Source organism: Mesoplodon mirus (genome assembly GCF_964341445.2).
Source record: "Mesoplodon mirus genome assembly, chromosome: 9".
Classification (NCBI taxonomy): Eukaryota; Metazoa; Chordata; class Mammalia; order Artiodactyla; family Ziphiidae; genus Mesoplodon; species Mesoplodon mirus.
Genome location: NC_138985.1, coordinates 98,593,566 through 98,619,414, shown reverse-complemented (window position 1 = coordinate 98,619,414; position 25,849 = coordinate 98,593,566). Strand labels below are relative to the sequence as shown.

The 25,849-nt window shown below is 41.0% G+C and overlaps 1 long non-coding RNA gene across 1 annotated transcript in view; it reads left to right on the top strand.

The window, feature by feature from the left end:
• Positions 1-25,849, top strand: part of LOC309810526 — an 85,455-nt gene that overhangs the window by 36,516 nt on the left and 23,090 nt on the right. The window contains exon 4 of the long non-coding RNA XR_014295012.1: positions 19,483-19,649. This is a non-coding gene — a long non-coding RNA (uncharacterized lncRNA). The remainder of the gene's footprint in view (positions 1-19,482; positions 19,650-25,849) is intronic.

Genomic DNA, 25,849 nt, shown 5'->3' with positions numbered 1-25,849 from the left:
CAGAGCACAAAGATTCCAACTTTTGCCAAAAAGCAATTTGCTGACCTTAAACCACTAGATATTTTAGGTAGCAATTATCTTTCTCTGTGTCTCTTTCTGTACCCCTTTTCTTTACCTGTCTCTACTCTTATAGCAGAATAATTTTATGGCAGATGAAGAAATGGTAACAAGTGAAACAAAAAGAGGCTAATCTTGGGAGGCTGTAGCAGATCCATTCAGTGACCAGTCCATATACCTTTGGACCCAGCACTTCAGCACACATCAAGAATTCCAGCTAGCAGCTTGTGTAAGCAGCTTGTGTCACTGCTCAGGTGATTCTTATGACTGCCACAGCAAGGTCCCCATGTCTATGCAGTGCTGGATAACTAATGCCCCACACAGGCACACCACCCCCTGGCTACCTTCAACCAATGACTACAGGAGTTGGTGCATAAATACTCCAGCTCCCTTGCCCCTTCGGTGGGAATAGCTGAGACATGTACTACACAGAATGAAGAAAGGCCAGTTGCCCACACTAGTAACTTACTAATTAAGTTCCCTGCATTGTCTGTCTTCCTCTCATTTTCTCACTTGTTCTTCACATCCCAAGTAAACGAATTGTACTTGAATCCTTAATTCAAGGTCTGTTTCTAGGCAAAGCCAAATTAGACAGGACAAACAGACCTGGTTTGGAATCCTTATTCTACCACTTACAAGGTTAGGCAAGTTAATCATCTCCCTCGGTCACAGTTTATCTATTTTTAAATGGAAATTGTTAATACCTACTTTGTAGGTTTAAATGAAATACTGTATATGAAGCATTGAGTCTGACACATAGCATTTGCCTAATAAGTGAACTTCTCCCTCTTTAGTTTGGCTCTCCCTGCAAGAGATTTCAAACCAGTTAAGAGCTGTATAATTTGCATTTGCTGTGTAACAAACCACCCGCAACTGAGTGGCCTAGAACACCAATGTTATTTAGCTCACAATCCTGAGGGTCAGCAATAGGGGTTGAGCTCAGTTGGGTGGTTCATCTGTTGATCTGAGTGGGGTTCACTCACACAAACAAAAGCAACAGCCAGTCAACTGGGTGCTTGTGCTCCTGGGAGTCAACTAGCTGCTGGGATGACCAAATTGACTGAGCTATTTGTCTCCTATCTCCTAGAAGGGTAGCCCAGGCTTCACATGGCAGCTCAAATCCCCAAGAGCAGCAAGATGGCAAGGCCTAATGCACAGGTGTCTTGCAAGTCTCTGCTTGTGTCATTTTTGCTATGCTACTGTGTCTTTGGCCAAAGCAAGTCCCATAGTCTAGCCCAGATGCTAGGAGTAGGGAAAGATTCTAGTTCTTAATGGGAGGAGCTATGAAGTGATATTGCAAGCTTGTGGATATAGGCAGTGCAGGAATTTGTGGCCATTTTTGCAATCTACCAGAGACTCTGCCTTAAATAAATGAGAGGCTTCCATAAGATGTCTGGGGGAGTGGTATGGAGTGGAGCTGCTGTCGATACTGCCTCTTCCCTCCTCCCCACGGTCCAGGCAGCTGGTCAACTAGGCTGTTGGCCCTCAAGCTGAGCCTTGTCCCTTATTTAGTTCTGGGGAGTGCCTGGCCGACGTGAGGTCTGTAGAGAAGGACTTGGAGGGCAGAGATGGTTGAGAAGTCAGAGGCCTGAGATGTGAGTCATGAGAGAGTCTAGAATGGGCTTTCTGCTGAGATGGAAGTAGGCTCTGTGCAGCAGTCCCAGAAGACTTGCACAAGAAGAGTTTCAGACAACAGAAAATAATCCTAAGCAACTGTGCAGTAGGTTTCCATTGAAAGTGACTTTTGCTGGATTTGGAGGATGTAAAGTTGTAAGCCTTGAATCTTTGAATGAGATTCATCCATCTGAAGATGGCAGAGAGTAAGACGTGGAGATCACCTTTCTCCCCACAAATACATAAAAAATACATCTACATGTGGAACAACTCCTACAGAACACCTACTGAATACTGGCAGAAGACCTCAGACTTCCCAAAAGGAAAGAAACTCCCCACATACCTGGCTGTGCTGCTGACAGGGTCTTGGTGCTCTGGCCAGGTGTCAGGCCTGAGACTCTGAGGTTGGGGAGCTGAGTTCAGGACATTGGTCCACAAGAGACCTCCCGGCCCCTCATAATGTCAATCGGCGAGAGCTCTCCCAAAGATCTCCATCTCAACGCTAAGACCGAACTCCACTCAATGACCAGCAAGCTTCAGTGCTGGACACCCCATGCCAAACAACTAGCAAGACAGGAACACAACCACACCCATTAGCAGAGAAGCTGCCTAAAATCATAATAAGTTCACAGACACCCTAAAACACACCACCAGACGCAGTCCTGCCCATCAGAAAGACAAGATCCAGCCTCATCCATCAGACCACAGGCACCAGTCCCCTCCACCAGGAAGCCTACACAAACACTGCACCAACCTTACCCACTGGGGGCAGACACCAAAAACAATGGGAACTATGAACCTGCAGCCCATGAAATGAGACCAGAAACACAGTAAGTTAAGCAAAATGAGAAGACAGAAATACACAGCAGATGAAAGAGCAAGGTAAAAACCCACCAGATGGAACAAATGAAGAGAAAATAGGCAGTTTACCTGAAAAAGAATTCAGAATAACGACAGTAAAGATGATCCAAAATCTTGGAAATGGAATGGAGAAAATACAAGAAATGTTTAACAAGGATGTAGAAGAACTAAAGAGCAAACAAACAATGATGAACAGCACAATACATGAAATTAAAAATTCTCTAGAAGGAATCAATAGCAGAATAACTGAGGCAGAAGAAAGGATAAGTGACCTGAAAGATAAAACAGTGGAAATAACTACCACAGAGCAGAATAAAGAAAAAAGAATGGAAAGAATTGAGGACAGTCTCAGAGACCTCTAGGACAACACTAAATGCACCAACATTCGAATTATAAGGGTCCCAGAAGAAGGAGAGAAAAAGAGAGGGACTGAGAAAATATTTGAAGAGATTATAGTTGAAAACTTCCCTAATATGGGAAAGGGAATAGTCAATCAAGTCCAGGAAGCACAGAAAGTCCCATACAGGATAAATGCAAGGAGAAACACACCAAGAAACCTATTAATTAAGCTATCAAAAATTAAATACAAAGAAAAAAATATTAAAAGCAGCAAGGGAAAAGCAACAAATAACATACAAGGGAATCCCCATAAGGTTAACAGCTAATCTTTCAGCAGAAACTCTGCAAGCCAGAAGCGTGTGGCAGGACATATTTAAAGTGATGAAAGGGAAAAACTTATAATCAAAAGTACTCTACCCAGCAAGGATCTCGTTCAAATTTGACAGAGGAATTAAAACCTTTACAGACAAGCAAAAGCTAAGAGAATTCAGCACCACCAAACCAGCTTTACAACAAATGCTAAAGGAACTTCTCTAGGCAGGAAACATAAGAGAAGGAAAAGACCTACAATAACAAACCAAAAACAATTAAGAAAATGGGAATAGGAACATACATATCGATAATTACCTTAAATGTAAATGGATTAAATGCTCCAACCAAAAGACATAGACTGGCTGAATGGATACAAGAACAAGACCCATATATATGCTGCCTACAAGGGACCCACTTCAGACCTAGGGACACGTACAGACTGAAAGTGAGGGGATGGAAAAAGATATTCCATGCAAATGGAAATCAAAAGAAAGCTGGAGCAGCAATTCTCATATCAGACAAAATACACTTTAAAATAATGTTACAAGAGACAAAGGACACTACATAATGATCAAGGGATCAATCCAAGAAGAAGATATAACAATTATAAATATTTATGCACCCAACATAGGAGCACCTCAATACATAAGGCAAATGCTAACAGCCATAAAAGGGGAAATGGATAGTAACACGGTAATAGTAGGGAACTTTAACACCCCACTTTCACCAATGGACAGATCTTCCAAAATTAAAATAAGGAAACACAAGCTTTAAATAACACATTAAACAAGCTGGACTTAATTGATATTTATAGGACATTCCATCCAAAAACAACAGAATACACTTTCTTCTCAAGTGCTCATGGAACATTCTCCAGGATAGATCATATCTTGGGTCACAAATCAAGCCTTGGCAAATTTAAGAAAACTGAAATTGTATCAAGTATCTTTTCTGACCACAACGCTATGAGACTAGATATCAATTACAGGGAAAAAAAACTGTAAAAAAATACAAACACATGGAGGTTAAACAATACGCTACTAAATAACCAAGAGAGCACTGAAGAAATCAAAGAGGAAATCAAAAAATACCTAGAAACAAATGACAACAAAAAAACGACAACCCAAAACCTATTGGATGCAGCAAAAGCATTTCTAACAGGGAAGTTTATAGCAATACAATCCTACCTCAAGAAACAAGAAAAATCTCAAATAAACAACCTAACCTAACACCTAAAGCAATAAGAGAAAGAAGAACAAAAAAAAACCCAAAGTTAGCAGAAGGAAAGAAATCATAATGATCAGATCAGAAATAAATGAAAAAGAAATGAAGGAAATGATAGCAGAGATCAATAAAACTAAAAGCTGGTTCTTTGAAAAGATAAACAAAATTGATAAACCATTAGCCAGACTCATCAAGATAAAAGGGTGAAGACTCAAATCAATAGAACTAGAAGTGAAAAAGGAGAAGTAACAGCTGACACTGAAGAAATACAAAGGATCATGAGAGATTACTACAAGCAACTATATGCCAATAAAATGGACAACCTGGAAGAAATGGACAAATTCTTAGAAAAACACAACCTTCCAAGACTGAACCAGGAAAAAATAGAAAATAAAAACAGACCAATCACAAGCACTGAAATTGAAACTGTGATTAAAAATCTTCCAACAAACCAAAGTCCAGGACCAGGTGGCTTCACAGGCGAATTCTATCAAACATTTAGAGAAGAGCTAAAGCCTATCCTTTTCAAACTCTTCCAAAATATAGCAGAGGAAGAAACACTCCCAAACTCATTCTACGAGGCTATCATCACCCTGATACCAAAACCAGACAAAGATGTCACAAAAAAAGAAAACTACAGGCCAATATCACTGATGAACATAGATGCAAAAATCCTCAATAAAATACTAGCAAACAGAATTCAACAGCACATTAAAAGGATCATACCCCATGATCAAGTGGGGTTTATCCCAGGAATGCAAGGATTCTTCAATATATGCAAATCAATCAATGTGATACACCATATTAACAAATTGAAGGAGAAAAACCCTACAATCATCTCAATAGATGCAGAAAAAGCTTTTGACAAAATTCAACCCTCATTTATGATAAAAGCCCTCCAGAAAGTAGACATAGAGGGAACTTTCCTCAACATAATAAAGGCCATATATGACAAACCCACAGCCAACATCGTTCTCAATGGTGAAAAACTGAAACCGTTTCCACTAAGACCAAGAACAAGACAAGGTTGCTCACTCTCACTACTACTGTTCAACAAAGTTTTGGAAGTTTTAGCCACAGCCATCAGAGAAGAAAAAGAAATGAAAGGAATCCAAATTGGAAAAGAAGTAAAACTGTTTGCAGATGACATGATACTATACACAGAGAATCCTAAAGATGCTACCAGAAAACTAATAGAGCTAATCAATGAATTTGGTAAAGTAGCAGGATACAAAATTAATGCACAGAAATCTCTTGCATTCCTACACACTAATGATGAAAAATCTGAAAGAGAAACTAAGGAAACACTCCCATTTACCATTGCAACAAAAAGAATAAAATACCTAGGAATAAACCTACCTAAGGAGACAAAACACCTGTGTGCAAAAAACTATAAGACACTGATGAAAGAATTAAAGATGATACCAACAGATGGAGAGATATACCATGTTCCTGGACTGGAAGAATCAACATTGTGAAAATGACTCTACTACCCAAAGCAATCTACAGATTCAATGCAATCCCTATCAAACTACCAATGGCATTTTTCACAGAACTAGAGCAAAAAATTTCACAATTTGTATGGAAACACAAAAGACCCTAAATAGCCAAAGCAATCTTGAGAAAGAAAAATGGAGCTGGAGGAATCAGGCTCCCTGACTTCAGACTCTACTACAAAGCTACAGTAATCAAGACAGTATGGTACTGGCACAAAAACAGAAATAGAGATCAATGGAACAGGATAGAAAGCCCAGAGATAAACCCAAGCACCTATGGTCACCTTATCTTTGATTAGAGAGGCAAGAACATACAATGGAGAAAAGACAGCCTCTTCAATAAGTGGTGCTGGGAAAACTGGACAGCTGCATGTAAAAGAATGAAATTAGAACACTCCCTAACACCATACACAAAAATAAACTCAAAATGGATTAAAGACCTAAATGTAAGGCCAGACACTATCAAACTCTTAGAGGAAAACACAGGCAGAACACTCTATGACATAAATCACAGCAAGACCCTTTTTGACCCACCTCCTAGAGAAAGGGAAATAAAAACAAAAATAAACAAATGGGACCTAATGAAACTTAAAAGCTTTTGCACAGCAAAGGGAACCATAAACAAGACGAAAAGACAACCCTCAGAATGGGAGAAAATATTTGCATACGAATCAACGGACAAAGGATTAATCTCCAAAATATACAAGCAATTCATGCAGCTCAATATCAAGGAAACAAAAAACCCTATCCAAAAATGGGCAGAAGACCTAAATAGACATTTCTCCAAAGAAGATATACAGATTGCCAACAAACACATGAATGGATGCTCCACATCACTCATCATTAGAGAAATGCAAATCAAAACTACAGTGAGGTATCACCTCACACCGGTCAGAGTGGCCATCATGAAGAAGTCTACAAACAATAAATGCTGGAGAGGGTGTGGAGAAAAGGGAACCCTCTTGCACTGTTGGTGGGAATGTAAATGTATACAACCACTCTGGAGAACAGTATGGAGGTTCCTTAAAAAACTAAAAATAGAACTACCATACGACCCAGCAATCCCACTACTGGGCATATACCCTGAGAAAACCATAATTAAAAAAGAGTCATGTACCACAATGTTCATTGCAGCTCTATTTACAATAGCCAGGATGGGGAAGCAACCTAAGTGTCCATCGATAGATGAATGGGTAAAGAAGATGTGGCAAATATATACAATGGAATATTACTCAGCCATAAAGAGAGACAAAATTGAGTTATTTGTAGTGAGGTGGATGGACCTAGAGTCTGTCATACAGAGTGAAGTAAGTCAGAAAGAGAAAAAACAAATACCGTATGCTAACACATATATATGGAATCTTAAAAAAAAATGGTTCTGAGGAACCTAGGGGCAGGACAGAATAAAGACACAGACGTGGAGAATGGACCTGAGGACATGGGGAGGGGGAAGGGTAAGGTGGGACTAAGTGAGAGAGTAACACTGACATATATACACTACCAATGTAAAATAGCTAGTGGGAAGCAGCCGAGAGGGAGATCAGCTCAGTGCTTTGTGACCACCTAGAGGGGTGGGATAGGGAGGGTGGGGGGGAGAAGCAAGGGGGAGGGGATATGGGGATATGTGTATACATATAGCTGATTCACTTTGTGACACAGCAGAAATTAATACACCATTGTAAAGAAATTATACTCCAATAAAGATGTTAAAAAAAAGTTGTCTGCGGACCACCGAAGTGAGTGGTGGGATTTGCCTGGCTGGGTAGCTTGCTAGGTGATTGAAAGACAGGCTGACTCTCACAGGACACAAGGTAATCCCTAAGTTTCACTTACTAAGTAAGCTGAGGAGGCAAAAAGTATAGCTTTTATCTTTGATCAAAGCTAGAAACTTTTGTTGGAAGAAGATAAAGAAGAGGTTTTTAAAAATCCAAAAATATATTTGTTATACTAAATTGTTTAGGTGTGTTAACACCATTTTTTACCATTGTTGTAGTCATACTGATCACTGAAATGGATGCCTATACTCCTAAATACGGATATTCACACAAACACATTCTTCAAGATTCTGTCTAGAAATGTAAGTATAATCAATCCAGGGAATTGTTTTAAGCTAAATTGCCTCTTCCTTCCACCAAAGGCCAATTAATTGCAAGCCTGAAGACTAGAGAAGGAAGATGACAATAACTGCTGCTGCGTCATGAAAGCAAACCGTTTTTCTAAGTTGATTATAGGTCATAATTACTCATCTTAATTTCGGTAATCATTACCTTTATAAAGTTCCTTATAAACATGGCTTTATAAGACTCTGCTTTATAAAAAAAACTTTCCTAATAAAGTAACAAAAAAATTATAAATAACCTCAGAGAGGAAAATAGTGCCTTGGATTTGGTAAATTGCAAGCAGCATTTCTGGCTGCTGAACAAAGTTTGGTCTGCTCAATAAAATCCAGAAAGTCTTGGGGCATAGCTGCGAGATTGAAATAATTCTTAGGCTCTTGTAATTGCATTTATTTCTTATTCAACTGCTACGTACTTCTGACATCTTGTTAGACTCTGTGTATAATTAGGATGAAAGAATCAAGGCTTGAGAGTCAGCCTTCTAGGAGGCTCCTGAGAGGACTAGGATGGTGGGGACAGTCCTCTCCCCAGCACACATAAGAGTAACCGCAATCAGCTTGAGCAAGACTCACACACTTCCTCTAAGTAATGAGACCAGGCCCTCAGGACTCAGGGCAACAGCTGAGACAAATGAATAAGTCTCCCTCTCCTGCGTGTCTAAACAGAAGAACAAGTCAGTTTCTTGCCAGTCACAGTGCAGCTCTCTCTGGGCCCCTCTGGAGGAACACCTCTCCAAGGCAGGACTGAGGTTTGAGTCATCCTCTCTAAATATGGAATCCATGAGGATGACTCTTTTGCAGGCAGAGCAAAAGGGAAGTTCCAGGCATAAGGGAACTCTGGGTTCAGCTAAACACATTAACTGCACAGTGAGATAGGATGGCACTCGCCGGAGAGTGTATCATTTATCATCCAAACCAGGATATGTTTAATTATGTCAGGAAATAAACCAGAGGCATAAACCAGAGCTGCCCCCAGTTTGAGAAATGTCTATATGAGAGAGCTAATAATTTATCTGATGACTTAGGGGGAATTTTTTTTCTAGCCTTGTGAGACATGCTGATCAGACCAAGCAATTTCAGAGCAGGGGGCAGCTCTGTCACAGGGCCTCTTTCAGCACCCAGAATCCCAGCAGGACTGTCATAAGCCACACAAAATATAGACTCAGCTTCAAGTAGTTGACAGCAGCCCCCGGGGCCACTCAGGGCCTATTCCTGTGACTTTGGGGAGAGTCAGGAAAATATATGGGAGGTTCTTCTAGCCGTGGTCCTTCTACTCTACTCACAACGTCAGCCACTAGGGGAGAAAGAAGGATGCGTGCTCACATCTAACACAAATGTTCAGTGGGGCCGAACTGGTGGTTTGGCAAAAGTGCTCAAACACTAAAATGTCCTCTGGGAATTCTCAAGAATCCTGACCGCCCTCCCCATGTCAGACGTGGGGGTCTTTCCAGTATTTTTTTATCCAGTATTTTTTCCAGTATTTTTATCTCCCTGTTCATACCAGGGATTCCTTCCATGCACCTCTGGAATGATCTGGCCACATTCATCTGTGTCTTCCTGGGGTCAGCTCTTGACGTCACAGGCCCAGAAGTAGCTCTGTTAATTATCTCCATAGCCTACCCTCAGCCCTTGTGCGTTGGCCTCAGGGGTTCAGACAACAGAGAAGGCTGCACTGTGGTTTTACACCTCTCTCCCTTTCAAGACAAGAGAGGGATTCGAATTTTAGTCTTCCTTTTGATTATTTTTATTTCTTATTTTTTTGGTAAATTTATTTATTTATTTTTGGCTGTGTTGGATCTTCGTTGCTGTGTGAGGGCTTTCTCTAGTTGCGGCGTGCAGGGGCTAATCTTTCATTGCAGTGCGCAGGCTTCTCATTGTGTGGCTTCTCTTACTGCGGAGCTCGGGCTCTAGGCACACGGGCTTCAGTAGTTGTGGCACGCAGTCTCAGTAGTTGTGGCGCACGGGCTTAGTTGCTCTGCGGCATGTGGGATCTTCCCAGACCAGGGCTCGAATCCATGTTCCTTGCATTGGCAGGCGGATTCTTAACCACTGCGCCACCAGGGAAGCCCCCTTTTGATTATTATAGAACTTCATCTAGGCACTTCATGGGAGGAGAAAATGCCCTCTCCTGCCCTAAGTGAACGCTTACACCACAGAGGACAGTGGGAAGATCTTATAGGGGCTCAATAAGTATTAAAATATTAGAGTTTTATCTCATTTGAAAGAATGGACTCATGCCGTCTATATGCCAAGTTTCTTTTCTATTGCAAAGTTACCAAATATTACTGTATAAAAACAGGTTTGCTGACACAAGGCAAATTGCCATGAAATCTTTACAGCTAACACTCACTCCATCACTGCCAACACCAAGTGTTGGATCCTGCCCCTCATATTAACACCTGCCATCTGAAACAGTGCCTTCCTTAATCCTCTCTCTCTCTCCACCACCCACATCCACGGTCAGTTCTTAAGGATCAGCCCCTTCCTGTTATGCCCACTTCCCTCACCCCAGCTACTGATCTGTTGACCTCACACCATCACTAGAGCAACAGCCTTCCCACTGAACTCCCAGTTCTCAGTCTCATCCACCTTTATTATCAGTCCTGCCCTTTAGTCAAATTAACCTTCTCAAAACACTATCTCTCGAAACATGCCATCAACCTGTTTCAAGTCTGTATTAGTTCTTTCTTACCTTGGAGAGAATGTCCAAATGCTTCAGATCTGCCAAAATCGAATGTCAATCCAATCACCATTGTATCCCTTACTATTCACTCCCCAAATGGGCTAGAGACCCCTACATTCCCACTGTAGGTCTGGACTGCTTCCCTCCAGGAGTGCTCCCCAACTTTCCCAATGCTTCTCCCATTGTCCGGGTTAGAGGTCAAAGTGGTGCAATTGCTGGTTTTGAAGATGAAAGGGGCCCACAGCCAGGGAATCCAGGCAGCCTCTAGGAGCTGGAAAGGCGAGGAGATGGAATCTCCCCTAGAGCCTCCGGAAGGAAGCTCTGCTGACACCTTGACCCATTTCAGACTCTGGCCTCCAGAACATGGATAATAATGTAGTGTTTTAATCCCCCAGTTTGTGGTAATTTGTTATAGCCGCACATCCTAATGAGCAGCACATTACAATGAGGCAGACGCTACACTAAAAGCTGAACTCTTCACTCTGTCACCCCACAGCTCTATGGGGCAGTTACTACTGTTACCGCATTTTATTTTTTTATTTATGAGGCAAGGTATTTAAAGTACAAAAAGTAGATAAACGATTAATAAGCCCATGAAAAGATATTCAACATCATCAGTCATCATAGAAATGCAATTAAAACTGCAATAAATATCACAATAAATATCATTAGAGTGGCTGACATAAAAAGTACTGACAATACGAAGTCAGTACGTGGTGCAGTTGGAGCGCTCAAACTTTGCTGATGGGAGCATAAATTGGTAAAACGGCTTTGGAAAACCAAGTCAAAGAATCTACTAAACTGGAACCTATGTAGGTCTTATGACCCAGCACTCTGGGATACATACTCCACAGAAAGACACAAACGTGGTCACCAAAAGCCAAAAGCTGTGTGTTGGAAGCATTATTTGTAACTGGAACCAAGCCAAACACCCACTGACAAAAGAATAAAGAAAGAAATTGTGATGAATTCATACAAAGGAATGAATAAACCACAGCTCCATGTACCATAAAGTTGAATGAAAGAAGCCGGACACAGAGTCCATTTTTATGAGGTTCTAGAACAGGCAGCACTAGACGATGGTGTTAGAAGTCAGGATGTTGATCACTCCAGGGGACCAGGGGCAGGGGAACACCAGCTGGTATTAACCCCATTTTATAGGTAAAGAAACTGAGCCCTAGGAAAGTTACCTAAGGTCACGCACACACAGCTGCTAAGTGGTGGAGCCAGGTATCAAACTCAGGATGCTCATGCCAAATCCCATGCAATAATCACTTCAAACCTTTCTCAGCTGTGGGTGAAGGCAGGCTCACAAGGTAATAATGATAGGAAGAGAAAAAGAAATGGCATTGCCACCCCCGGGCTGGCAGACTCCTGGGAAAGAAAGGCTGTTGCCCTTTTTAGTGGACCTCCTAACCAATAAAAAGAACAGCCTCGGGCTTCCCTGGTGGCGCAGTGGTTGAGAGTCCGCCTGCCTATGCAGGGGACACGGTTTCATGCCCCGGTCTGGGAAGATCCCACATACCGCGGAGCGGCTGGGCCCGTGAGCCATGGCCGCTGAGTCTGCGCGTCCGGAGCCTGTGCTCCGCAACGGGAGAGGCCACAACAGTGAGAGGCCCACGTAACGCAAAAAAAAAAAAAAAAAAAAGAAAGAACAGCCTCTTTGCTGGAGCCTGGCAAGCAGGCAACTTCTGGGAACTCTCTCACACACAGTTTTTCCCTTTTCTTCTTGCATCTTCTTAAAAACAAAACAACATCCTTTTGTAGGCTGTGGGAATAAGGGGAGGGGAGTATGGGAATGAGGTTGCTCTGGGTACAAGTCTGACCCTTTCCTTTGCTAAACAGCCTCCCCCAGATACAGGAGAGGATCCCGGGCTGGAGGAAATGGGATGTTCCCTCTGAGTCACTTCACGTTTAGATTTTTAGTCCAAACAGGCCTTCCCAGATCCCCCTCCCCCAGTCACACCTGTCTTTCAACCATCTCACAGCTCGGAAAGTCCCTCCTTTGAAACATTGTGACTGTTACACTTTTCATTGTATTTTGGGGGTTATTTAAATAAATGTCTCCCCAGCCTCCATGAAGTTAGGGACCATGTCTATCTTGGTTCACATTCTATCCTCAAGGAGTCATCCTTGAGTTCTGTCTCTCCTAAACCCCCCACAGAGGACCTTAATCAGCAAATCCAATCAACTCTAGCTACTAACTTATATCCTGAATCCCTCTGCTACACCATCTTTTTGCTATCATTAGTGGCCAACCCTTCATCACCTCTCATCTGGGTTATTGCCACAGCACCCTGCTGCTCCTTCTGCAATCCAAAGTGCTTCTCTGCACAACAGCAACTGATCACAATTACAATAAAACCCAGACCCTTTAACCTGATTTCCAAAGTGCTGCAAAATCTGACCCACGCCTTCTTTTCCTACCTCATGCCATGCCAACCTCATTTTAAGGCCTTTCTGCTCACGCAATAGGTCAAGTTCATCCCAGCCTTAGGGCCTTTGCCCTCATGTTCTCTGCCTCAAGTGCACTGCCCCCAATCTTCCTTCACATGGCTGATTCCTTCTCAGCATTCAAATATCGGCAAAGTCACCCGCTCTGATGTTCTATGTACAGCAACCACCTAATTACCCCTGCTATATGATATTTATTTGCTTCTTTGTTGATTGACTACTTTTTTTCATTTAAATTAAGCTTCATGAGAGCAGTGACATTGTTTTTCTTGTCTCCACTGTCTCCCAATGACAAGAACAAGGTGCTCACTAAATGTTCATTAAATAAACGTATGAATGAGTGACTTCCTGGCACTTTGCCTGGTGTGCTTTCAGCAAATATTTGTGGAATGAATGCACAGTAATTTGTTTTTAAATTACAACTTTCTGCCTTTTCTATTCAGTTTGATGACACAGTTATCTTCAGTATTTGAACATTCGGATTTCAAAGCATTAATTTGACATACATAAATGAAAACCTAGCAAAACGTTAAGATACAAATCTAAGATCCAAGAGTATGCAATGCAGCTTCACTTTGAGCAATAAAATAAAAGCTTGCTGGCTCTGGGTCCCGACTTTCTACACATTCTGAGGTCTACCTAGCAGATAGAAGCACAAAGAAACTTGTAAAATGCCTTCAAAATGATCCCTTACATTTGCATAACTACCTAACAAATAACACTCAAGTTTCTGGTCATTCCTGCTGGGGTGAAATTAGGATTCACAGTAAAAGCCGTAAAATGGTAGACATGTGGAGGACTCTGCTCCCAGTTTCTCTGCGAGGGCTGTCTGACCAAACTTCCCACCCACATTCATATCTGTCACAGAAGTTATTCCCTGGGGTTGTGCTCCACATGCTACATGAACTAACCTCCTTTTCAGTCACATGGAAACATTTCCCTCCTTTCCCACTTTTCTTCACTCTGGTAAAATCTCCAGTTGCTGCTGCTAACAAGAGCCCACCAAAGCCCCATGGGGTGGCTCCTTCTCAGTAGCTCTCATCTTCTCTGTGATGCAGCTGCCAGATCTCACCTGCCGAAGGGGGCATTCAGGTGCTCTGAATGACACCAAAGGTCATTTCCCATCACTGCTGAAACTGTTGCCACCAACCTGCTGAGAACGTCTTTGTGGTCTCAACATTTGCCAGACATTTGAGAGAAGCCATGGTTTTTAGTATTGGCTTGCTTATGTATTGGAAACTACCCTCAACCCATCCCTCCCCAGAATAGACAAGTTATCTTTTGCTCTGAATCAGGTTACCCTCCCTGTGGCCATTACTCTTGAACCAAACTTATGTATTTTAGCTTTCTCTTTTTTTAAATAAGCCATTTTTCAAGGTGCTGGGTGGCCAAGCGTACAAATAAATCATTGATAGATATGCCCTACTAGTCCTTGGTTACTCTGAGATGAACACAGCGTATGCTTATGTTGACATGGCAACTTCCAAATTACTCACGTATATTTCATTTGCTTCTCATAGCAATAGTGAAGTAGAAGCAAGATGGCAATTTCTACAACTATTCTGTATATAAGGAAATAGAAAAATGATCAAATGAATTGCCTAAGATCACACAGTCAAGTTACTGCTGGAGCTGGATTTCAATTCAGGCCTCTAGACAACAGCTCTAGAGCTCTTTCTAATATATCAAGGTCCCTCTACCATCTCTGCATCTAGCTGCTTCCCCAACTCTTCCCCACACTTGAAACATCTTGAATCTCTTGAAGTTCTACTGATTTCTAAATGAAAGTTTTAGTTTTTACTTTGGTTTTTACGGAACCAATTGTCAAACCCGCAGTTCTGCCCCTCATAACAGTCACTGATGCTCCAAGGCTGAATTCTTACGGCTTCTAAAATGGGATCTACCAGCCCAAATCCCATAATATCCACCAGGGTCATCAGCTATGCTTATTCAGAATAAAGGCACAGAGCTGAGCAAGTTGAGCCCCTGTTAAACTGAGTCCCTTTGCCTTTATTCCATAAGTAAATAAATTTTCCCAAAAAGGATTTGCCTTTCTTCCATGAGTACATGGATTACTCCCATATTATTCAAAAGGATGATGACAACTTTTTTCTTCTTCACATGGATAATGATCTTCTCTGACCCTCAGTTTTCTCATCTATGAAAAGGAGAAAGTAACACAAATTCATAGGTTATTGTAAGCATCAAAAAGATAACCAATAAAATTACCAACATGGGGTTTGGCACAGAGCAGGCACCAGTAAATATTTCCTTACTTCCTGGCCTACAGAAAATTTAACAATTAGAATTTTACATACATTCTCTGTTCTCTTCAACTTTACCTGAAACGTTGTAAAGAATCTATGCAAAATTCTTCATAAATTATTTATTAATCCTTTGCCTTGTTAGAAAATTTTGATTCTTTATATTATACAGAGTAAATTGATTTTGGCCAAAGTCAGAATAATGTAACTCTTAACTAGTGACTTAACTAAACATTGTAACTGTAGAGGGGTTGGGAGTAGGGAGGGAGAAATGGAGAGGGAGGAGGGAATTCATCACTGTAACAGGAAATCAATCACTACTGACTAAAATCAACCAATCAAGAAGTAGTGGTAAAGGCATATTGTTTAGCTATGTAGAGATAAATATGAAAAAAAACAGCTAAGTTTGTTGAAAGTGGCTGTCTCTGGGAAGCACCTAGAACATTGCCCAGCAGACTGTGTATTAATCAGAACTATTGCAGTTGCAAGTGACAGAAACTCAGATTAAACTAGCTTTAGCAAGAAGAGGGATATGTTAGCTTATATAACTTAAAAATAATAAATCCATGGATCCAGGTAGCTGAAGTCAGATTTTCAGATAATGTCCATATAATGTCTATAAGAAATAATCTCTGTTCTCCATCTCTCAGCCGTGCCTTCTTTCCCCTAGGTTGGCTTAATTTTCAAGCAACTTTTCCCCATGTGGGAGCAAAGATGTCCCCTGCAGCTCTAAGCTTACTAGGCCTTAGCACCCAGACTCTGAGAACGAGACAATGACTTGTTCCTGGTGGTTCTAGCAGAAATCCTAGGAAGGGCTCTCATTGACCTGGGTTTGGTTGTTGTCCATCCTTGAAGCAGTCCCTTTGGCCAGGGTAATTTTATGCTATGATTGTATGAGCCTGTGTCACATGCTCACCTTTGGAACCAAAAATGAAGGCAGCGCCGTCTGAGGCACATGGACTAAGGGTCAGGAGAGCAGTTCTCCGAAAGTAAGGTGGGGTATGTGACAGTTAATTTTTTTTTTAAAGAGGATGACCCAACTTGCCATGGGTTAACATTTTTAAAAAATATTTATTTATTTATTTATTTTAATTTTGGCTGTGGCAGGTCTTAGTTGAAGCATGCAGGGCTCTTCTTTGAGGCACACAGGCTTCTCTCTAGTTGTGGCGCATGGGCTCCAGAGCACGTGGGCTCTGTAGTTATGGTGTGCAAGCTCCAGAGTATGTGGGCTCTGTAATTGTGGCTCATGTGCTCAGTACTTGTGGCTCATGTGTTTAGTAGTTATGGCATGTGGGCTTAGTTGCCCCATGCATGTGGGATCTTAGTTCCTGGACTGGGGATCAAACCCTCATCCCCTGCACTGGAAGGTGGATTCTTAACCACTGGACCACCAGGGAAGTCCCGTGATGGTTAATTTTATGTGTCAACTTCGCTAGGCCATGGTACCCAGATATTTGGTCAAACACTAGTCTAGATGTTGCTATTAAGATATTATTTTAGATAAGATTAACATTTTAATCAGTATACTTTGAGTAAAGCAAGTTATCCTCCATAATTTGGGTGAACCTCATCCAATCAGTTGAAGGCCTTAAGAGGAAAAAAAATAACTGACATTGTCTCTACCCACTCCTTTCCCCACTCCTGAGAAAGAGGGAATTCTGCCTGCAGACCATATTCAGACTCGAGCTGAAACATCTATTTTTCCCAGGGTCTGCCTACCTTACAGTTTTTGGACTTGCCATCCTCCAACTATTACAAGAGCTTACAACTATTACAGTTCCTTAAAATTTCTCTCGAGATAAAGATAGAGATGAGAGAGATAGACATATCCTATTTGTTCTGTTTCTCTGGAGAACCTAACATAGAAACTTTCACCTAAAGGAGGAAATAAAGACGCTGGGTAGACAAAAAAAACAAACAAAAAAACATATCTACTCGTTGATAGGTTAATGATTGTTACAGAAGGCAGATTAGAAGATTTTTTAAGTAAGGCAATCATTTCTACCTTAAGTGGGGGGACAAAACACATGAGTGTCCATAAATCCTCAGTAACAAATGCCCATGCAAAGCTAAAGACATGATTTATGCAAAGTGAATTAAGCATTTGTCTTTAAAATCCAGCTTCCAATTTTTTTCAAATATGGAAGATAAAGTCAGTTTAGAGACTTTGCCAGATGAGGAAGTGAACAGAAGTGGGTCCAAAAAGTGCTTTGTGGTTGACCAGAGACCTGTAAACAACAAAGAGCAAGAGCTGGTACTACAGAAGCCAATGAAGCTGATAGATTCCAACCAGGCCGAGGGCTTTTCGGGAACACCTAAGTACCCTGGACTTCCAGGGATGGCTGTACAGAGACTTCATGGAACTTTCAACTGTTCTGGTCTCTGTACTATTTAAAGTCTAATTATTGTTTGGGTTTCTTTTGCTTGAAAACAGGATCCTTTTACTAAACCATGGCCAGCATCCTTGCAAGTGAGAGAATTGGTGTCAACGTTTTAGGGATCGTGGAAACAGATTTTTTTTCTAGGTCTTTGGACACGGCCCCAAATTGTTCTAAGGAAAACAACCTTAAAAATTAATCCAGGCCATTTCAGTCTGTGACACAGTGTTGCACAATGAAGCTTGCTATACAGCTTCCTCCAGAGGATAGTGAGGAAGTTAATAAACATTCCTCACCCACAATAAACAATAACAATAATAATTTTTAATACTACGTACAGCATGCCTTTTACTGAGGCACACAAGTTTTTTAAATAAAAATGACAATTTCAGGAATTTTAAGTTACTGGCCTCTGGTCACACCACCTTGCAGTCCAGTCTATACTGAAAATAGCTGACATGCTGGCACCATGCCAACACCTGCTAAAAGGACTAGCTTCTCATAAAATTGCCCTGAGGGCAGCACACGTTGAACAGTTTGAATTTCAAACAACTATTGAGTGAAACACGCTTCTTATAAAGAAAGTATAAATAGGGAAGTGAGATGATGACAAAGCAAGTCATAAAAACTGGTACAAATCTGTCTAACTTCAAATTAATTTCCTATACTAAACAAAAATGCAAAGAATTCACCCCAAATTCAATTTCACTGTTTACAAAAAGTCATAGCAAAAAAAAAGTCATGTTATGAAATGATCAAATTGGACAGATAAAATTAAAAGTTAAAAAGTGAATAAGAAAGAATGGTATAAATGAGGCATGATTAAATAGATAGATGTATTAAAAAGATAAAATGGTAAATTGTTTTAAAAACAACAATGTTAGGTAAAAGTATTCTAGAAGATGTAAGTAGCATAAGAATAGTTAAAAAATAAATATCAATTAAAAGAGTATCAGAAAACAAGAAAATAAAATTACAAACATTTCTAGAAATTCAGAAGTCCTGTGATTAATACCCTATTGAGAAGTAAATAGGGTCCCTTGACTACCATTAGATGACTAATGGTAGTTTTCCCTGAACTGCAAGTCACTGCTGCAGTTTCATGAGGCCTGATACCTCTGGGAAAATATCTCTAAATAGATGCAGGTGGTCCAGAGAGTGTCTCAAAGTAAGGTCTGTAGATCACATTTCCAACTACTAATCAAACCAAAAAAAATCACATCATGGGGCTTCCCTGGTGGCGCAGTGGTTGAGAGTCCGCCTGACGATGCAGGGGACGCGGGTTTGTGCCCTGGTCTGGGAAGATCCCACATGCCGCGGAGCCTGCGCGTCTGGAGCCTATGCTCCGCAACGGGAGAGGCCACAACAGTAAGAGGCCCGCGTACCGCAAAAAAAAAAAAAAAAATCACATCATGAACAACACAACCACAGAAGCCAACCAACTTCTTGGCAGACTGCCTAGAGAGGAATGACAAGGCTCGCACAGAGTCCCCTCTAAAATTCTAAGTTCTCAGAGTGGGGACCCCATCATGAAGCACAGAGTCTGAGAGGAGCTCTCAGCTGAACTGGACAGAGCTGACCCATTCCGTAAACTACTAACCTTAGGGAAAGTGCATGTTAATGACATACTTAGTCTACCCCTTTAATCTCAAAACACTTCACCAACTTCATTCTCTTCCTCAAGGTACATCATGGAATGCACCTCATCTCAAGCTAGAGAAGCCCAGTCCCTTCAGGATTTCAGCAGCTGAATGAGAGCTGTGAGGACAGAAATTGGAGGTGGACCGAGGCCGCATACTGGAATAAGCATAAGCAGGGCACGGAGCGTCATACTTGGCAGGGTGTTCCAAGGTAAGGCCTGTGGACCCCCTTTCCCAGAATATCTGGGGATGCTAGTTCAAGGTGAGATTCCTGGGGCACATCACAGACCTAACACAACAGAATCTCTAAGGTACAGCCCAGGAGTTCTGCACTCTGAACAAGCACCAAGTGACTGGTATGTTCACTAACACTAGAGATTTACTGACTTCAAGGGAAAGTGGGATCAGGGAAAATTGGAGTCAATAAGCCAAAAATGCCTACTCTGGGTAGGAGCAAGGATGTAAAGCAGAGACTGTGGGCAAATCCAGCAGCAAAAGCAGGGTCACAGGAGTCAACGTCAGAGAATCTAACATAGAGTCACTGTCTTAATCTTGAAAGAACACAGCACCCCAACAAAATCTACATCAGAGGGAAAGCAATGAGTCCTTGAGAGCTGGAGAGGGGAGTTGTTTGTTAGCTTGATAGAGTTCAGTTAAATGTTACTAGGACAAAATGTCCTGCACAGGCCCTTGAAGTCTCGGCAACAACCTGAGAATCTTCTTTCCATATTTCTAGCCTACTCAAAAGGTCGCACTGCCACACACCCTCAATCTTGTGCTCAATTCTAGATTTCTTCTAAAGACCTGGGTCTCTCACACTTTTTTTTTTTTCCTTCGGTACACGGGCCTCTCACTGTTGTGGCCTCTCCCGTTGCGGAGCACAGGCTCTGGACGCACAGGCTCAGTGGTCATGGCTCACGGGCCCAGCCGCTCTGCGGCATGTGGGATCTTCCCAGACCGGGGAACGAACCTGCGTCCCCTGCATCGGCAGGCAGACTCTCAACCACTGCGCCACCAGGGAAACCCTCTCACACTTTTTCAACCTTAATGCTAGTGTTTCTCAAATCCACTGATTTTAATAGAACACAGAAGTCTAGAGTCCCTGATCTAGGAGATCCCTGGGAGGTCAACATGTTACCCCTCTACTCTAAAGAAGAAGGCAGCTACAAACATTGTTTACAAAAGATATCTCTGCTTGCCACACCAGTTCATGATAAGGATTCAAATAAAAATAGTCACAGGACCACCTTTCACATACACTTCTCACCCGTGTCAATTTCTTATGATGAGGAAGTGGAATGACAAATATCAGACTTGGACTTGGTAGGGACCATCTTCTATTACCTGGCTTCAGGTTTCCGTAGAACATCAGTGTAGCTCATGACCTCTCCCCACACACTCACTCATTTTATGCCACGGTGGGTGGAATGATTTCTGGGACTGTTGAGGTCTTCAGCCTCATTTTCCCATTCCTCTGCCTGCCTGCAAAGAATTCTGGTCTGATCCTCCATCTCCTCAGGGTGGCAAGGAAGCCCGTGGTTTACAACTGAGTAGGTGAACCTCCCTAATTCTGGGGTAAGAAGCCAAGAAGCTCAGTATTGCCAGAGGTTTAAGCCACATTCTCCAAACTAGCCATTATTACTAACAAAGGGGATACTTGGAATTCCATCTGGCATATTCTTTCTCTAGTTCTCAGTCGGCTCAAAATTCCATAGAAAGGAAAGTGGAATAGTGTCTTGGCTGCCTTCAAATCTCCAACATTTGGCTTCTACTTTCAGTTTAGGTAAGAGCATAAACCCCTCTGGTCAGAGCCATAGAGAGCTCCCCTCAGCCCGACACCACTGATTCAGACTGTGGGTTAGAACAGCTTCCCACTATGGCTCATTACATATGTCTCAGAGCGACTGTTGGGAGAAAACCAAAAACAAACCGAAAGCACTGGTTGCACAGGACTTACGTAGGTATGCAGGTAAGGATTGCTATTGGACCGTAGGTGTCATTGCTCTGTGATCTGCCCTCACTTTCTGGTTCCGAGTGGACTAAGTGTATGCCCCGTTTGCCATTTCCACGATGTTTGATATTGTCTCACCTGCACACCTTTGCACGTGCTATCCCGTCTGGAATGGCCTCTCTCCTACCTGCCCCCCACTTTAAAAACTCCTGCCTATGCTTCAAGACTTAATTCAAATTTCACTTCATCCTGACCTTTTCAGACAGAGTTAAACACTTCTTTGTGCTGCGAAAACATCTCGTTTCTATCTTTATAAATTGCTATCATTACTCCGTCGGTGCTATTCCCCTCCTCTCAACCCCTACCCTGTTAGACTGAGAATTCTGGAAAGCATAAACTGCCTTCTTTATAATCTTTATAATCTCCCACCCCTAAACCAGTGCCTGGTATGTGGTAACATTTAATAAATATGTGAAGAGAGGCAGATGGAAGAAAGAAGAGAGACAGGAGACAGAGAGAGACACACACACATACAGAGTCAGGAGAGAGAAGGAGAGAGATAGGAATAAAGACACAGAAAGAGAAACCAGAAAAGGGAGGAGAAGCCATGAAGAGGAAAAGAAAGGAAGAAAAGAAAAATTAAGTCATAAAGATAACTACATAGCCCCCCGACTCCTACAAAAATATTTGCTAAGTTCTTGCTGAATTTTGAAGATAGCTATCAATGGAAGAAAACTAGACAGCAAACCAGGTACAAGGGTACATGGAAACGGCTAAGAAGCAAAGTGGCTGCTTTGAAAAACTACCTGGAATCTACGCAGACCTGCAGACTTTGTTCTTCTGCTAGTCAAAGTTTAGAGGGAAGAGAGAGTTTGCTTGCTGCAAGTATTCGTGAATCCTCCCACGCATGGAAGCTTTCTATTTCAACTGTGCTGTGAATAAATGACTTATCTGCTTGCTAAGAGCATTTCCCAATCCTTCTTTAACTTGTCTCATTATTTAAATGAAGAAGAAAAAGAGTTTAAATGGATTTCTGTTTAATTTTGACCTCTAAACTGCATGGCCTGTCTGTGGGACTTTCAGGAGATAACTTAAACTTTAATGTTTGCATCCTAAGGCACTTTTTCGGTAGGTATGCAATAAATCTGCAAGATGAACTGTGATTCACTCCTGTAGGTGTTAGTATGTGATTATGTAAGCATTCCCAATAATTTAAAAAATTACTAGAAATTATGACAAAGGACAAATAAAAGCAGCAATATCTAACAAAGTGTTGTATCTCCCTATTATAATAAAAGATGATCTGGGTATAAAGTAGTTTATAACAGCTAGCAAGCAAATCAACATTTTTTAGATCATGATCAGCCAAATCATCACGTACCAAAGAAGAAAAACACAGAACAAAACATAGCCACATAAATAGAAATAATTAATTAGAGGTCCTCATTTTTACACTGTTTCCTCCAATGAGTTGGATTATTCCTTCAGAGAGTAAGGAGGCCCATAATATATACAAAGCGTTTCCAATGCCTACCTTAGTGTGTCTATACTAGGCTGTCAAGTTCTAGTGGTCAAGGACCAAAGTACTTCCTTGGTTAGCATTCAGGACAAAAGCATGTAAATCGGCTTTTATGTTTTTATCTTGGTGGTAGCAGGAGTTTTGTCTTAGGGGTGCTGTTTTTTTATGTTTCATTTCCAACTCCATGCAACCAACATTTACTGAGCACATTCTCTTTGGCAATACTGTGCTAAGACCTGAAAACATGTTTTAAAAAACAGATAAGGCTCAGGCCCTATATTCAAGGATCTCAGGGACAGTGGATTGTTACAGACATTATGTCTTCTACCAGCATGGTCCCCAGAGTTTCCCCAGGGAACTTAACAGAGAGTGAGCTTAGAGGTCCAGTCTGCCACCCTCCATCTCTCAATTTCCCATCAAGCATATCTTGTTGGGTTTATTCCACTCTTCCAACACCTACGTTATTTGCCTCTGTGTCAATGCCATGTGTTTACTTGCAATATCCTCTAAGAAGATCATAGGTGTTTTGAGCACAAAAATAGGTCTTACTTGTTTTGGTATGATCCAGAGCAAGGATCCCAGTGCCTAGACTAATAAACTGTTTTGACTTATCTTCCTAATGGCACCATGAGTTCTTTGAAGGCTGAACTATGTCTGATTTTTTTGATGATAGCCAAATACTCCAGCATAGCACAAATTCCATTGAACACTCTTAGGAAATATTTGTTGAATGAACTAATAGGAAAATGAACTACCCAGAGCAGAAGCACTTCTGTCTGCTAGCCTAATCCCATTCTCTTCTGGTTCTGGAATTTTGTTCTGCTATTTTGTTTATTCCTCTAAGAATGGTTTTATGTATCTCAAAATGTATTATAAAAATGAAGTACTTTGAAATGCTCTATCAGTTCTTGGCACTCAGAGAGTGCCCCAGTAATGGTAGATGTTGTATAACATAACTCTCAAGACTAGAGGATTAATCTCAGGATGAAGGAAGACCCCTAACTCTTACTTTGAGGGGTGAGAGAAATTGAACCCCCCATGCTCTGGCCTTAAATGTGTCTTTGCCCTCAAAAATGCTTGATTTGTCAGATTTATAGATGGAAACTAAAGGAACTTCCCAGGGTCTGTATAAGAGTATGGCAAACAGTGGTTTTTAGCTTAGGGGTCATGAATGGGCTTCAGCCAGTTCATTAATTCATAAATGCATCCAAAACATACGTCTAGGCATGTAGATGCATTTTTCTATGCAATGATTACACAACTTTGATTAGATGCTCAAAAGAATCAGGGGCTCATAATAGAATTAAGAACTCCTGTTATTGAATAAACTTAGGGTAAGTTCTGCTTTTCCCTAAAAATCATTGAAGAGAATTTTCTTCAGGAATTGAAGTGTCCAGGAAGATCCTTGCACCTAGGGTGAATATCATACTTCATAAAGTCAAAGAATTAATAATTTTAAAAAACAGAGAACTGAGAAAGAAGAGGAAGATCTGATACCCAGAGGAACAAAATAGAAATATGCCCTATGAAGAAACAAGTACCAACGATTAAAACCTGACACATGCTCACTTCAACACCTGGGCTTGAAATACGTTAGAAAGAAATGTCATAGCAATTAATAAGCTTCTATTTCCTCTCCATATTCATTGGGAAAAAAGAAGCTGAGCAATTGCAAAAATCAAAGAGCAGAGATTTTTGTTAGTTCCACAAGAAATTCCAAGGAAAACGTTTTTTTTTTTTTTAATGAAATAAGCCACCAGCAGCCGAAAGATAATATAAGGGAAATTTTGTGGCAATATAAAAATATTGTTTCATGGGGCCAGCTCCGTAAGTTTGATTTTAACTATCTCAGACTTGAGAGGCCCCTAAAACACCACATTAACAGATATTCTTCTGTTAGCTTTATTACTTAAAAGTATCCAATTATTTCCTTAACTAAAATTTTACCACTGTTTTTTTTTAAGTGCTTTTTTTTCCTAGTTTGCTGTTTGTTATCATTAATGAGTGTTGATTTTATTGAATGCTTTTTTCTGCATCTGTTGAATTGTTCATATTTATTAGAGCATAGTTGATTTACAATGTTTCAGGTGTACAGCAAATGATTCGTGTATATATACATGTATATATATATATATATTCTTTTTTAGATTCTTTGTCATTATGGGTTATAGGTTATTACAAGATATTGAATATTGTTCCCTGTGCTATACATTAGCACAACATCCTTGTTGTTTATCTACTTTATATATAGTAGTGTGTATATGTTAATCCCAAACTCCTAATTTATCCCTCCTTCCCCCACTTTCCCCTTTGGTAACCATAAGTTGTTTTTTTTCTATGTCTGTGGGTCTATTTCTGTTTTGTAAATTATTCATTTGTATCATTTTTTTAGGTTCCACATATAAGTGATATCATATGATATTTGTCTTTCTCTGTCTGGCTTACTTCATTTAGTATGATAATCTCTAGGTCCATCCATGTTGCCACAAATAGCATTATTTCATTCTTTTTTACAGCTGAGTAGTATTCCATTGTATATATTTACCACATCTTCTTTACACATTTATCTGTCAGTGGCCATTTAGGTTACTTCCATGTCTTGGCTATTGTAAATAATGCTGCTGTGAACATTGGGGTGCATGTATCTCTTTGAATTAGAGTTTTCTCCATGTATATGCCCAGGAGTGGGATTGCTGGATCACATGGTAACTCTATTTTTAGTTTTTTAAGGAAACTTCATACTGTTTTCCATAGTGGCTGCACCAATTTACATTCCCACCAACAGTGTAGGGCATGCTGTCATCCCTCCCAAGTTCAGAGACTCCTGTTCTATGTCCCAGTTCCAGATTCCTGGGGAAGGGATGCTGGCTCAACTTGAACCAGGGGTTCATGCCTCGTCTGATCAACCGAGGCCAGAGGAATGATGTTCCCTTGTGTAAAC